At 36.6% G+C, this 13617-nt stretch overlaps 1 pseudogene across 1 annotated transcript; it reads right to left on the reverse strand.

Moving 5' to 3' along the window:
• Positions 1 to 10814: 10814 nt before the first annotated feature.
• LOC116560853 lies at positions 10815 to 12211 on the reverse strand (annotated as a pseudogene). Its single transcript, XR_004273172.1, has one exon. The product of XR_004273172.1 is annotated as a 60S ribosomal protein L4 pseudogene (transcript).
• Between the last annotated feature and the right edge of the window lie 1406 nt (positions 12212 to 13617).

Below are 13617 nucleotides of genomic sequence, written 5' to 3' on the forward strand. Positions count from 1 at the left end.
TTTCTGTGAAATAGTCTGCTTCCAGATTGAAATACTATCTCCATTTCTTCAAAACAGGTAAACAAATCTTTTATCATCCACTTTGATCTATGAGTTTAGCAAGAAAATCACTGTATCAAAATCTTTTACATTTCTTCAAATATTCATCCCCTAACCATTCCCCTGGATTTTAGTGTTGCTTGACTATATAAATTGGGCTTAAAATTAATATCCAAGTCATAAAGAAGTCAGTAACTAGAAACAGAGTTAAACTTATTAAACTTTAAATTTATTAAAGTAGAAATGTTTATTCTCCCACTGTCTCAAATTTTACTTTACTACTCAATCCAAACTATTCAACCTAATATTTCTTCTATTTTTCAACATAGACAACAGGATGGCTTGGGGTTAATAGGAATTGGCATTAGTGAGCTTGGGAGCAAACTTAATTCCCGCTACCTAAGGGTTCTTCCTCAGAGAGATTCACTTTCTGAGAAAAAGCAACATTCTTCCCAATTTTAAATCAGTATGTGATCTAATTAGAAAAAAAAAAGATAAAACCACAAACCCATGGCACACCAGAGAGATTTAGACATCTGAGAAACAAAAATAAAATCCTAAGTCCCCCAGCTGACTGAATGCCCCCCTTCCTCATGAAGGGGACCCCAGAGAAACCTTAAAAACTAAATTTCTAATCATGACAGGATGGGAGGTCAGACACTTCTCATTATATCTCCTTCCACACTTTACCGCCATTAGCCTTTCTTCCCTGTGGGTTAAACAGAAACCAGCCCTTCGTAAAGACTCCACTGTTGATATCAACCAATTGCCTGACACTGCCCCCTTCCTTTTTTGGTTTTGGCACAAGAGCAAACCAGCATTCCTTCCTGATAAGAGACCACTAACCACAGAGTGGTTCTGGCTTGTCTACAAGGATGCCCAGGGAGGGCATTCATGTCCTTTGCTTCACCTTTTAACTTCAAAGGACTGAAAACTCCACCTTTAGATCATGCCAGTGCCGTCATTTTTTGTACATGCCACTCATGAAGGGACATGAAGTTCAATTGCACATACACATATTTCTTCTTCCATAAATATATATGACTCCTCCTATAGCTTATTAAATATCTATATTCAGCCACCGTGCTCAGCATAAATTCTTCAGCATTCTTCAGCATTCTTACTGGTGACAAGGGTGGCATCCGCAGAGAATCCTGCATTCCCCTAGTGTGATCAAAGTCAATGCACCAAGGTCTACAGCTTAGCTGTGTCCCTGACAATGCTGGGAGGAAGCTTGGTAAGCTTCCCTAGACCTAAAATATCCCCCCTTTAGGTGAAGATTTTGGAGAAGATTTCTCTCCACCCTTTACCTTTATTTCTTCCTAGTTCCTTTCCAGTCCCTGTCCTAGTTTCCTCCATCTGGATGATGGAGGGAATCTTCCCTGTTAGCCCCAGATTTCGGTGAGTGGGTGGGTTTCCCAGTTCAATTAGACTCAGCTGATATGTAAGGTCTTATAAGGATACCCATGATAAGGGCACTCAAAGAGATTCTTTTATAAGGTAATTTGACACTTTTAGACTTGCTTTACAAGAAGTACTAATGGGAATCCTTCAAGCTTAAATGAAAAAATGCTAACAACATGAAAACATATAGAAGTATAAAACTCACTCTAAAGGTTAGAATAGAGTCAAATTTAGAATACTTTAATGCTATAATGGTGGTGTGTAAATACTTTTTAACTCTATTAAGAAAGTTAAAACTATAGCGACAATAATTTGTTAATGGATACACAATATTAAAAGATGTAAATTGTGATGTCAGTAACATAAGATGTTGGGAGAGGAGAAGTTAAAGTGTAGTTTTTGTTTGTGGTCAAAGTTAAGTTGCTATTGGCTTAAAATAGACTGTTATAAAGTATTTTATATAATCACAAACCTCATGGTAATCCCAAATAAAAAAACCTGTAGTAAGTACACAAAAGGTAAAGTGAAAGGAATCAAAGCATACCACTATTAAAAAAAATCATAAAATCCCAAAGGATAACAGGAAGAGTAAAAGAAAGAAACAAAGGAGCTATAAAACAGTCAGAAAACTACTAATAAAATGGCAATACAAAGTCCTCACCAATCTATAATTACTTTAAATGCAAATGGATTAAATTCACCAATCAAAAGACATATAGTGGTTATATAGATTTAAAACCTAACAAGCAAGATCCAGCTATATCCTGCCTGTAAGAGACTCATTTTAGATTTACAGACACATATAGGCTGAGAGCAAAGAGGTGAAAAAAGATATTTCATGCAAATGGTAACCAAAAGAGAACAAAGGTAGCTGTACTTACATCAGACAAAATAGACTTTTTATTTTTTATATTTGTTTTATTTTATTTATTTATTGTTTTTTGAGATGGAGTCTTGCTCTGTTGCCTAGGCTGGGCTGCAAAGGCACGATCTCAACTCATTGCAACCATCACCTCCTGGGTTCAAGCTATTTTCCTGTCTCAGCCTCCAGAGTAGCTGGGATTACAGGAACCTGCCATTATGCTCAGATAGTTTTTATATTTTTAGTAGAGACAGGGTTTCACCATGTTGGTCAAGCTGGTCTCAAACTCCTGACTCCAGGTAATCTACCCACCTCGGCCTCCCAGAGGGCTGGAATTACAGGCGTGAGCCACTGTGTCCAGCCCAAAATAGCCTTTTTAAGTAAAAAGAGGTTATAAGAGATAGGAAAAAACTTATCATTATATAATGATAAGGGTGTCAATTCATCAAAAGCTTATAATAACTGTAAATATATACATGTACCTAACATCAGAGCACCCAAATATATATTAAAAAATTGACAGGAGGGGAGAAACAGGCAGCAATAAAGTAATAGTAAGAGACTTAAGTACCCATTTTTAATAATCAATAGAGCATCCAGACAGTAAAATCAATAGAAAATATTAGACTGAAACAACACTATAGCCCAAACGGACCTAATAGACATATACAGAACATTGCAGGGAATGCAATCTTCTTGAGCACACATGGAACATTCTTCAGGATAGATCACATGTTAGGTCACAAAACAAGTCTTAGCAAATTAAGAAGATTGAGATCATTCCAAGAATCTTTTCTGATTACAGTGGAATGAAAGTAGAAATCAATAACAAAGACAAGATGGCAAAACTCACAAATACATACTAATTAAACACACTCTTGAACAACCACTGGGTCAATGAAGAAAGCAAAAGGGAAATTAGAAAAATCTTGAGATAATTGAAGATAAAAACATGCATATCAAAACTTATAGGATAGAGCACAAACAGTAATAAGAGGGAAGTTTATAGGGAGAAATGCTTTCATCATAAAATGAAGAAAGGGCCAGGCACGGTGGCTCACACCTGTAATCCCAGCACTTTTGAGAGGCCCATGTGGGCGGATCATTTGAGGTCAGTAGTTCGTGACCAGCCTGGCCAACATGGCAAAACCCGATCTGTACTAAAAATACAAAAATTAGCCGGGCATGGTGGCAGGTGGGCACCAGTAATCCCAGCTATGTGGGATGGTAATGCAGGAACATCACTTGAACTTTGGAGTGGGAGGCTGCAGTGAGCTGAGACCATGCCACTGTACTCCAGCCTGGGTGACAAAGTGAGATTCTGTCTCCAAAGAAGAAGAAGAAAGATCTCAAGTTAACAACCTAATGTTATACTTCAGAGAACTACTAAATAAACAAACAAACAAACAAACAAATAAATAAAAGAACAAAATATGCCCAAAGCTGGGGAGATATAAGGAAAGAATAAATACTAGAGCAGAAACAAAAAGAAATAGAGAATAGAAACATATCACAAAAATGGAGAAAACTAAGTTGGTTTTTTGAAAGGTAAACAGAACCAACAAATACTTAGCTCGACCACCCAAGAAAAAAAAAGAGAGAAAACTCAAATAAAACCAGAAATAAAAGAAGAGACATTACACCTGGATACACAGAAATAAAAATGTTCATAAGGGACTATTCTGAATGATTATATGCCAAAATATTAAACAACACAGAAGGCATAGATAAGTTCCTGGAAACATGCAAACTACTAAGATCCAGTCAAGAAATAGAAAGCCTGAACAGATGAATACATATAAAAGGACTGACTCATCTAAAACTTCCCAACAAAGAAAAACACTGGAGCTGATGGCTTCATGGTTGAATTAAACATTTAAAATGAATTAATACTAGTCCTTTTTAAACTCTTCCAAAAATAGAAGAACAAGTAAGACTTCCACATTCATGATGCCAACATTACCCTAATACCAAAGCCAAACAAAGACACCACAAGAAAACTACAGGTCAATATCCTTGATGGACATGAATACAAAAATCCTTAACAAAATATTAGCAAACTGAATTGAATAATACATTAATCGGTTTATGCACCACGACCAAGCAAAATTTATCCTGGGAATGAGGATGGTTCAACATTTGCAAATCAATCAGTGTGATACACCACATTAACAGAATAAAGAATAAAAATCCCATGGTCATCTCAATAAAAGCAGAAAAAGCATTTAGCAAAAATTAACATTCTTTCATGATTAAAAAACCTCTCAACAAATTAGGTTCGGAAGGAACTTACCTCAACATAGTAAAGTCATCATGAAAAGTCCACAGCTAATATCATGATCAACGATGTGTAACAAAGCAAGGATGACCACTCTCACCTCTTCAATTCAATCTGGTGCTAGAAGTCCTAGACAGAGCAATAAAGCAAGACAAAGAAATAAAAGGCATTAAATTTGGAAAGAAGTATCACTGTTTATAGATGACATAATCTACAAGTATTTCTAGCAGACATAGAAAACCCTGGCCAGGCACAGGTGGCTCACACCTGTAATCCGAGCACTTTAGGAGGCCAAGGTGGGCAGATTACCTGAAGTTGGGCGTTCAAGACCAGCCTGACCAACATGGAGAAACCCTGTCTCTACCAAAAATACAAAATTAGCTGGGTGTGGTGGCACATGCCTGCAATCACAGCTATTCTGGGGGCTCAGGCAGGAGAATTGCTTGAACCTGGGAGGCAGAGGTTACAGTGAGACAAGTATTGTGCCATTGCACTCCAGCCTGGGAAACAAGAGCCAAAAACTACATCCCAAAAAAAAGAAAACCCTAAACACTATTTAAAAAATGCTGTTGGAACTAAGTTGCAATTTACAAATCAACATACAAAATTCAGTTTTGTTCCTATACCACCAGCAAATGATACAAAAAGGAAACTAAGGAAACAATCCCATTTATAATAGCATCAGAAATAAATAGATAGATAGATAAAGTAGTTAGGAATAAATTTAACCAAGGAAGTGAGAGATGTATACACTGAAACTATAAAACATTGATGAAATAAAATGAAGAAGAAAAAAATGAATAGAAAGATATCCTGTGTTCATGGACTGGAATAATTAATATTGTTAAAATGTCTACATTACCAAAAGCAGTGTGCAGATTTAATGCAATCCCTATCAAAATTTCAATGATATTCTTTAAAGAAATAGAAAAAAATTATTAAATTCATATGGAACCACAAAAAACCCTGAATTGCTAAAGCAACCTTGAACAAGAAAAAGAAAGATGGAGGCATCATATATCCAGATTTCAAAAGTATAACCAAGCTACAGTAGTAAAAACAGTATAATACTGAAGTAGTAATAGATATATAGATCAATGAAACAGAATGGAGAGACCAGACATGAATCCACCCACTTATGGCAAATTGATTGTCACCAACAGTACCAAGACCACATGATGGAGAAATGATAGCCTTTTTAACAAATGGTGTTAAACCATGGAATACTATGCAGCCATAAAAAAGATTGAGATCATGTTCTTCATAGCAGCATAGATAGAGTTGGAGACCATTATCCTAAATGAAATAAAGCAGAAACAGAAAACCAAATACCACATGTTTTCACTTACGAGTGGGAGCTAAACATTGAGAATGCAGAGACACAAAGAAGAGAAGAAGAGACACTGGGGGCTACTTCAGGGTAGGGGGTAGAAGGAGACAGAGGATTGAAAAACTACCTATTAGGCACTATGCTTATTCCTGGGTGGTAATCTGTACACCAAAACCCCCAAGACATGCAATTTACCTACATAACAAACCTGCACGTGTACCCCTGAACCTATAATAGAAGTTATAAATAAATAAATAAATAAATAAATAAATAAATTGTGTTGAGAAACTGTACACCCACAGAAGGATGAAGTTGGCTCTTTATCTGACACCACATATAAAAATAAACTTAAAACTGATTAAAGACTTAAATATAAGATCTGAACCTGTAAAGCTACTGGAAAAAAAAACAGGGTAAAAAGCTTTTTGAAACTGGTCTTGGTAATAATTTTTTGGCTATGATACCAAAATCATAGGCAACAAAAGCAAAAATCAGTAAGTAGTGTTCCCTCAAGCTAAAAAGCTTCTGCACAGCAAAGGAAAAAATTAACAGTGAAAAGACAACCCATGAATGGGAGAAATATTTGCAAACCATATATCCAAGAAGGATTAAATTTCTAAAACTTATAAGAAACTTGGGGGGGGGGGTGGAGATAAAACTTATAAGAAACTCATACAACTCAATAGCAAAAAACAACCCAATACAAAAATGGGCAAAGGACCTGAATAGACATTTCTCCAAAGACATACAAATGGCCAACAGATATATGAAAAGGTGCACAACATCACGAATTATCAGAGAAATGCAAATCAAAATCACAAGGAGGTATCACCTCACACCTGTTAGAATGGCCATTAACAAAAAGTCAAAAAGTAACAAGCCTTGGTGAGGTTGTGGAGACAGTAGAACCTTTGTACACTGTTGGTGGGAATGTAAATTGGTACAGCCATTTTGGAAGACCATATGGATTTTTTTTTTTCCAAAAATTAAAACTAGAACTACCATATGATCTAGTGATCCTACTTCTGGGTATATATTCAAAGGAAATGAAATCAAGAGCTCAAAGAGATATCTGCAGTTCATGTCCATTTTAGAATTATTCACAATAGCCAAGATAAATATCCATCAATGAATGGTTAAAGACAATTTGACTGATGCACACACACACACACATACACACACACATGAACAATGGAATACTATTCAGCCTTAAAAAAGAAGAAAATCCTGCTATTTGTGACATGTGTGAACCTGGAGGACATTATACTGAGTGAAATTAGCTAGACACAGATACACAAATACTGTATTATCTCACTTAAATATGGAATGTAATATAGCTGAACTCATAGAAGCATCATATAGAATGGTGGTTGCCAGGGACAGTGGAAAAGTGGAAATGGGGAGATGTTGGAGAAAAGATATAAAGTTTCAGTTATGCAAGATATATAAGTTATGGAGATCTAGTGTAGAGCATGATGACTATAATTAACAATACTCTATACTTGAAATTTGCTAAGAGGGTAGATGTTAAATATTCTCACTGTAACACCCCACCAACACACAGACACAAAATCATAATTACATGAGATAATGGATATGCTCATTATAGGCATACCTGAGAGATATTGAGGATTAGGCTCCAGATGAACATAACAAAGCAAATACTTCAATAAAGTGAGTCACACAAATTTTTTTGTTTCTAGTCCATAAAAGCTATGTTTATACTATAACTAACAACTGACAGTTGGTATGGCTGTGGAAATTTCTTAAAAGAAGAAGATAATGATGTTTTCCACATCAACCGACTCTTCCTTTCATGAAAGATTTCGCTGCAGCATGTGACACTGTTTGATAGCATTTTATCCACAGTGGAATGTCTTCCAAAACTGGAGTCAGTTTCCTCAAACCCCAGTTTCATTAACTAAGTTTATTGAGTACTTTAAATCCTTTTTTTTAATGTCATTTCAACCATGTTTACATTGTTTCTTCACCCAGAATAAATTCCATCCCAAGAAAGCACTTTCTTTGCTCCTCCACAGAAAGTAACTCCTTGTCCATTCAAATTTTATCATGAGATTGCAACAATTCAGTTCCAACTTCAGGCTCCACTTATTTATTTATTTATTTATTTGAGATAGAGTCTGGCTCTATCACCCACGCTGGAGTGCAGTGGTGCCATTTCAACTTACAGCAACCTCTGCTTCCCAGGTTCAAGCGATTCTCCTGCCTTAGCCTCCCGAGTAGCTGGGATTACAGGCACTCACCACTTTTATTCTCATTCTCTTGCTACTTCCATCCCATCTCTCCATTCAAGACTACAGTGGAGAAAGCAGTTACTTCCTCTATTGTAGACTTGAATCCCTCAAAGTCATCCGTAAGAGTTGGAACCAACTTCTTCCAAAATCCTAGTAAGGTTGATATTTTGACCTCCTCTTATGAATAAAAGTGTTTTTAATGAAATCTAAAATGGCGAATCCTTTCCAGAAGGTTTTTAATTTAGTTTGCCAAGATCCATTGGAGGAATCACTATCTATGGCAGCTATAGCCTTACAAAATGTATTTCTTAAATTGTAAGACTTGAAAGTTGAAATTACTCCTTGATCCATGCTACAGAACAGATGTGTTAGTAGGCATAAAAAGAACATTAATCCCTCCATTAGGGCTCTTGAATGGCTAGATTCACTGTCAATGAGCAGTAGTATTTTGAAAGAAATCTTTTCTTCTGAGTAGTAAGTCTCAACAGTGGGCTTAAAATATTCAGTAAGCCATGCTATAAAAAGATGTGCCGTCATCCAAGCTTTGTTGTTTTATTGATAGAGCAGAGTAGATTTAAAGACCCCAGCATTTTCAGAATGGTAAACAAGCACTGGCTTCCACTTAAAGTCACCAGCTGTATTAGGTCCTAACAAGAGAGTCAGCCTGTCCTTTGAAGCTAGGCATTGACTTCTCTTCTCTAGCTATGAAAGTCCTAGACGGCATCTATTTCCCATAGAGGACTGTTTTGTCTATGTTGAAAATCTGTTGTTTTGTGTAGCCACTTTCATCAACTTAGCTAGATCTCTGGATAACTTGCTGCAGCTTTTACATCAGCATTTGCTGCTTCAACTTGCACTTTTATGTCATGGAGACAACTTCTTTCCCTAAATGTCATGAGTTAACATCTCCTAGTTTCTAACTTTTGTCCTGCAACTTCCTCACTGCTCAGCTTTCATAGTATTGAACAGAGTTAAGGTCTTGCTCTGACTTAGGCATTGGCTTAAGGAAATGTTATGGCTGGTTTGATCTTCTATCCAGACTACTCATACATTCTCCATATAAAAATAAGGATGTTTTGCTTTCTTATTATTAGTGTGTTCATTGGAGTAGCATTTTTAATTTCCTTTAATAACTTTTCCTTTGCGTTTACAACTTGGCTGTTTCACACGAGAGGCCTAGCTTTCAGCCTATCTTGATTATCAACATGCTTTCCTCACTAAATTTAATCATTTCTAGTTTTTCATTTAAAGTGAAAGACATGTGACTTTTCCTTACACTTGAACACTTAGAGCCCATTGTAGGTTTACTAGTTGGTCCAATTTCCATATTGTTGTGTTTTGGGAATAGAAAGGCCTGGGGAAAGGGAGACAGACAGAGGAATGGCCAGTCAGTGGAACAGTCAAAATACACACAACATATATCAATAAATTTATGTTCTTATATCTGGGTCTCAAAAAAACAGGAATATCAAAGATCACCAATCACAGAACACCATAACAGATATAATAATAATGAAAAAGTTTGAAAAATTGTGAGAATTACCAAAATGTGGCACAGAGGCACAAAGTAAGCACATGCTGTCAACAAAATGGTGCTGATAGTTTTGCTGCACACAGAAGTGCTACAAACCTTCCATATGTTAAAATAGAAAAAAAAAGACAATGTCTGTCTAGTGCAATAAGTCAAAGCTCCATAAAATGAGGTATGCCTGTAGTTTGATTTTGGCAATTATTTCACAATGTATACATACATCAAAACATCAAGTTGTATATCTTAAATACAATTTTTATTTATTTTTTATTGTACTTCCAAAAAGCTGAGGGAAAAAAAATCTCTTTGGTTCATCAATAGTCAGAATAATATCACAGATTTCACAGAGAAGACCAAAAGTAAGGACTTCTTAGTTGTAAAAGTACATTCAATACATCATTTTATTAAATCTTTATAACAGTACTGTGAGGAAGAGAGGAAGGGCAGGTATTCTTTGACCTATTTAATAGAAGCTAAATAAGACTTATAAATAGGAAACATCATGCCCAAGGTCATAAGGCAGGTTAGACTTCTCCCTAGGTTTAGGATGCAAACTCAAATGCCTACAAATCCAGATCCATGATGTATTAGCCTGTTCTCCCACTGCTAATAAAGACATACCTGAGACTGGATAATTTATGAAGAAAAAGAGGTTTAATGGACTCACAGTTCCACATGCTTGGGGAGGCCTCACAATCACGGCAGAAGGCAAAGGGATAGCAAAAGTACATCTTACATGGCAGCAGGCAAAACAATGTGTGCAGGGGAACTGTCCTTTATAAAACCATCAGATCTCATGAGACTTATACACTATTATAAGAACAGCACAGGAAACCCCCCCACTTCATAAATCACTGGGTTCCTCCCATGACACATGGGATTATGGGAGCTGCAATTCAAGATGAGATTTGGGTGGGGACACAGCCAAACTGTATCACATGATATAATGAGCAAAGTGGCCAGTTGGAAGAGCACAGGTAACCACTGCATGATGGCATTTAAGGAGGGAAGTAGCGTCCAGCTTCAGCAAACGACCACCAGTGCTGCCATATCTTCAGAGGTGTTTTTTTTTTCTATCTTTGGAGTTTTTTTTTTTTTTTTTTCTTTCTTTCTCGCTGCCTTTTTGATCAGGTCTTTTTCAAAAGAAGCTCTCCAAAATGATTTCACCTTTACGGAATAATCAAATTTAAGAGTTTATGCAGCAGGCTTCTTTTCCTCTGTAGTAGGTTTCTTTTCTGCTGGAGTCTTTTCAGGGGCTGGTTTCTTGGTAGCTGCTGGCTTTTTTCCCACTAGAGGCTTCTTCTGCTTCTTAACACTAACAGCAGCCTTCTTTCCTTTCTTACCTATCACAGGCTTTTTGCCTGCAACCCCCTTCTCATCTGATTTGGCTTCTAGTGCTGCTGCTGCTGCCGCTGCCTTATCCACCCGGAGCTTGTGATTCCTGGCCTGGCAAAGAATAGTGTTCCAGCGCATGATCTTTGTGTATGGGTTTAGCTTCAACATGATTCGCAGGTTTTTCAGTGGGTTCTTCTTTAGGTCTCTGCAATGAATCTTCTTGCGTGGTGCTCGAAGGGCTCTTTGGATCTCTGGGCTTTTCAAGATTCTGCTGAGATCTGTATTGTTCATCTTGTGCATAGGAAGATTGTAGTTACTCTTGAGGGAAGCAGCTTTACGCCAAGTGCCATACAATTCATCTAACTTCCGGAAAGCACTTTCGGTCCAAATGCAGAAACGTCCCACATGCCCACCAGGAGCAGCAAGCTTCAAATGTTCAATTTGCTTACACTGAGCAAAGTAATTCCAGGGATGTTTCTGAAGCCCTTGATGATACTATTATCTTCATTGTAGATAATGCAGAGTCTCCTGTGCTGCATATGGTGACAGTTTCTCATTTTGCCCTTGCCAGCTCTCAGTCGCTGAGAGGTATAGACCTTTTTGATATCATTCCAGGTTGTAAGTTACTTAAGAAGCAAAACAGCCTCCTTGGTCTGCTTGCAGCCTTCAACTTTGTCTTCTACTACCAAAGGAAGTTCAGGAACTTCTTCAATACGATGACCTTTAGACATGACCAGTGCTGGTAAGGCTGAGGCAGCCAGAGCACAACAAACGGCATGTCGCTTTTGGGTTGTGTTCACTCTACGATGCCAACAGCACCAGGTTTTGGTTGGTGCAAACATTTGGCCTCCATGACACATATTTCCAAAAGCACCCTGGCCAGAACGGTGAGTACCACCACTTTGAACTCTGGGAATTCGAGCCACAGCTCTACCAATACCCCAAGTCTCAGCACTGGTCTGATGACCTGCTATTTCACTGACGGCATAGGGCTGTCTGTTCTTTTTGTGCAAGTTGGTGTGAACAAAGTTCACAATATCTGGTCCAATAGGATATTTGAATACAGCAGGCAAAGTGACATTTTTGCCAGATGACTCTCCCTTTCTGGAGTACATTAATATCAGTGGGCAAGCACATGCCATGGCGGAGAGGAGACAGCCATGCTCCTCTCAGCTGGCAGCTGCCACAGGAAAAGCTATCCTCAGAGTTTTAAACACAAGCTCCAATCCAGACTTTTAAGTTAAATCTTCCGATTTTAAAATGTTGCCTTAATTAAAATACAAAACAAATGAACACTCTGAGGGCTAAGTACATTTAAGTCACAATCTGCATCCTCTCTCAATTATTAAATGTTGGTTTAAAATACAAACACTTTGAGGGCTAAATACATTTAAGTCACAATCTTTATCTTCTGATCTAGGGGTTTCTGCTTTTCAGACAGTATTCTGCTGCTTAGTATACCAGTCAAGGGTTGTAGTAGTCAAACATTTGGCTATAAGAACAGGTGTACTTGTTACCTGCAGTTAGGTCTGGTTGTATGCATCATGTACCATATTTTGGCTTCCAAGTTTTCTTAAACCATTTCCATATTTCTGTAGTATTTATTAGTATACTTATTTATCTTAAAATATTTTCAAACATTTAAATATACTGATGTATTAAAAGATGTCATTTAATAATCAAAGAAAACGTATTACCATTTATTTAATATTTAGGACTTAATTAGGTGACAATAATCAGCAATGAGAATAGTGACTGAATGCCATATAGTAATTTTACTATTTATTTTTACTCTTTAACAATATAGACAATTTTAAGTTTTAACTTGTTCTTTTCATTCTCTTTACACTTATTTTATATACACTGGTTATATACCCAATTCTTAGAGATAAATCTAGTTTCATTCTGGGACATTATTTATTTCAGTATGGCCACAAACCAAAATCATACTGCATCTGTTTCAACCATTTTTCAATTGTGAAGCTAGGAAAACATTTTTAGCAGCTTTGAGATATAACTTACATACCATAGTATACAATTGAGTGATTTCTATATATTCATAGAGTTGTACACTATCTAATTTTAGAACATTTTCATCATCTAAAAAAGAAACCTCATATTCATTAGCAGTGACTCCCTTTTCTCCCTCCCGAGCCCCTGGAAACCACTAATCTGCTTTCTGTCACTATGTATATCTTTATTCAGGACATTTCATATAAATGGAATCATACAATATTTGACCCGTTATGATTGCTTCTTTCACTTAGCATAATATTTTCAAGGTTCACCCATGTTGTAGAATGTAATAGCATTTCAGTTTTTATTGTTAAATAAAATTCCATTGTATGGATGTACATAAAATTGCATTGTATGGATATAAACATTTAATTTATCCAGTATCAGTTGTTGGGTACTTGGGTTGCTTCCACTTTTTGATTTTTACAAATAATGCTGCTATGAACATTTGTGTACAAGTTTTTGTGTGGAGATGTTTTCATTTCTTTTGGGTATATAATTAGAAGGACAATTGCTGGGTCACACAGTAATTCTATATTTAATATTTTGAGGAATTGCCAATGTTTC

This window comes from Sapajus apella, unplaced genomic scaffold (genome assembly GCF_009761245.1).
Source record: "Sapajus apella isolate SASKATOON/1434 unplaced genomic scaffold, GSC_monkey_1.0 scaffold27, whole genome shotgun sequence".
NCBI classification, from domain to species: domain Eukaryota; kingdom Metazoa; phylum Chordata; class Mammalia; order Primates; family Cebidae; genus Sapajus; species Sapajus apella.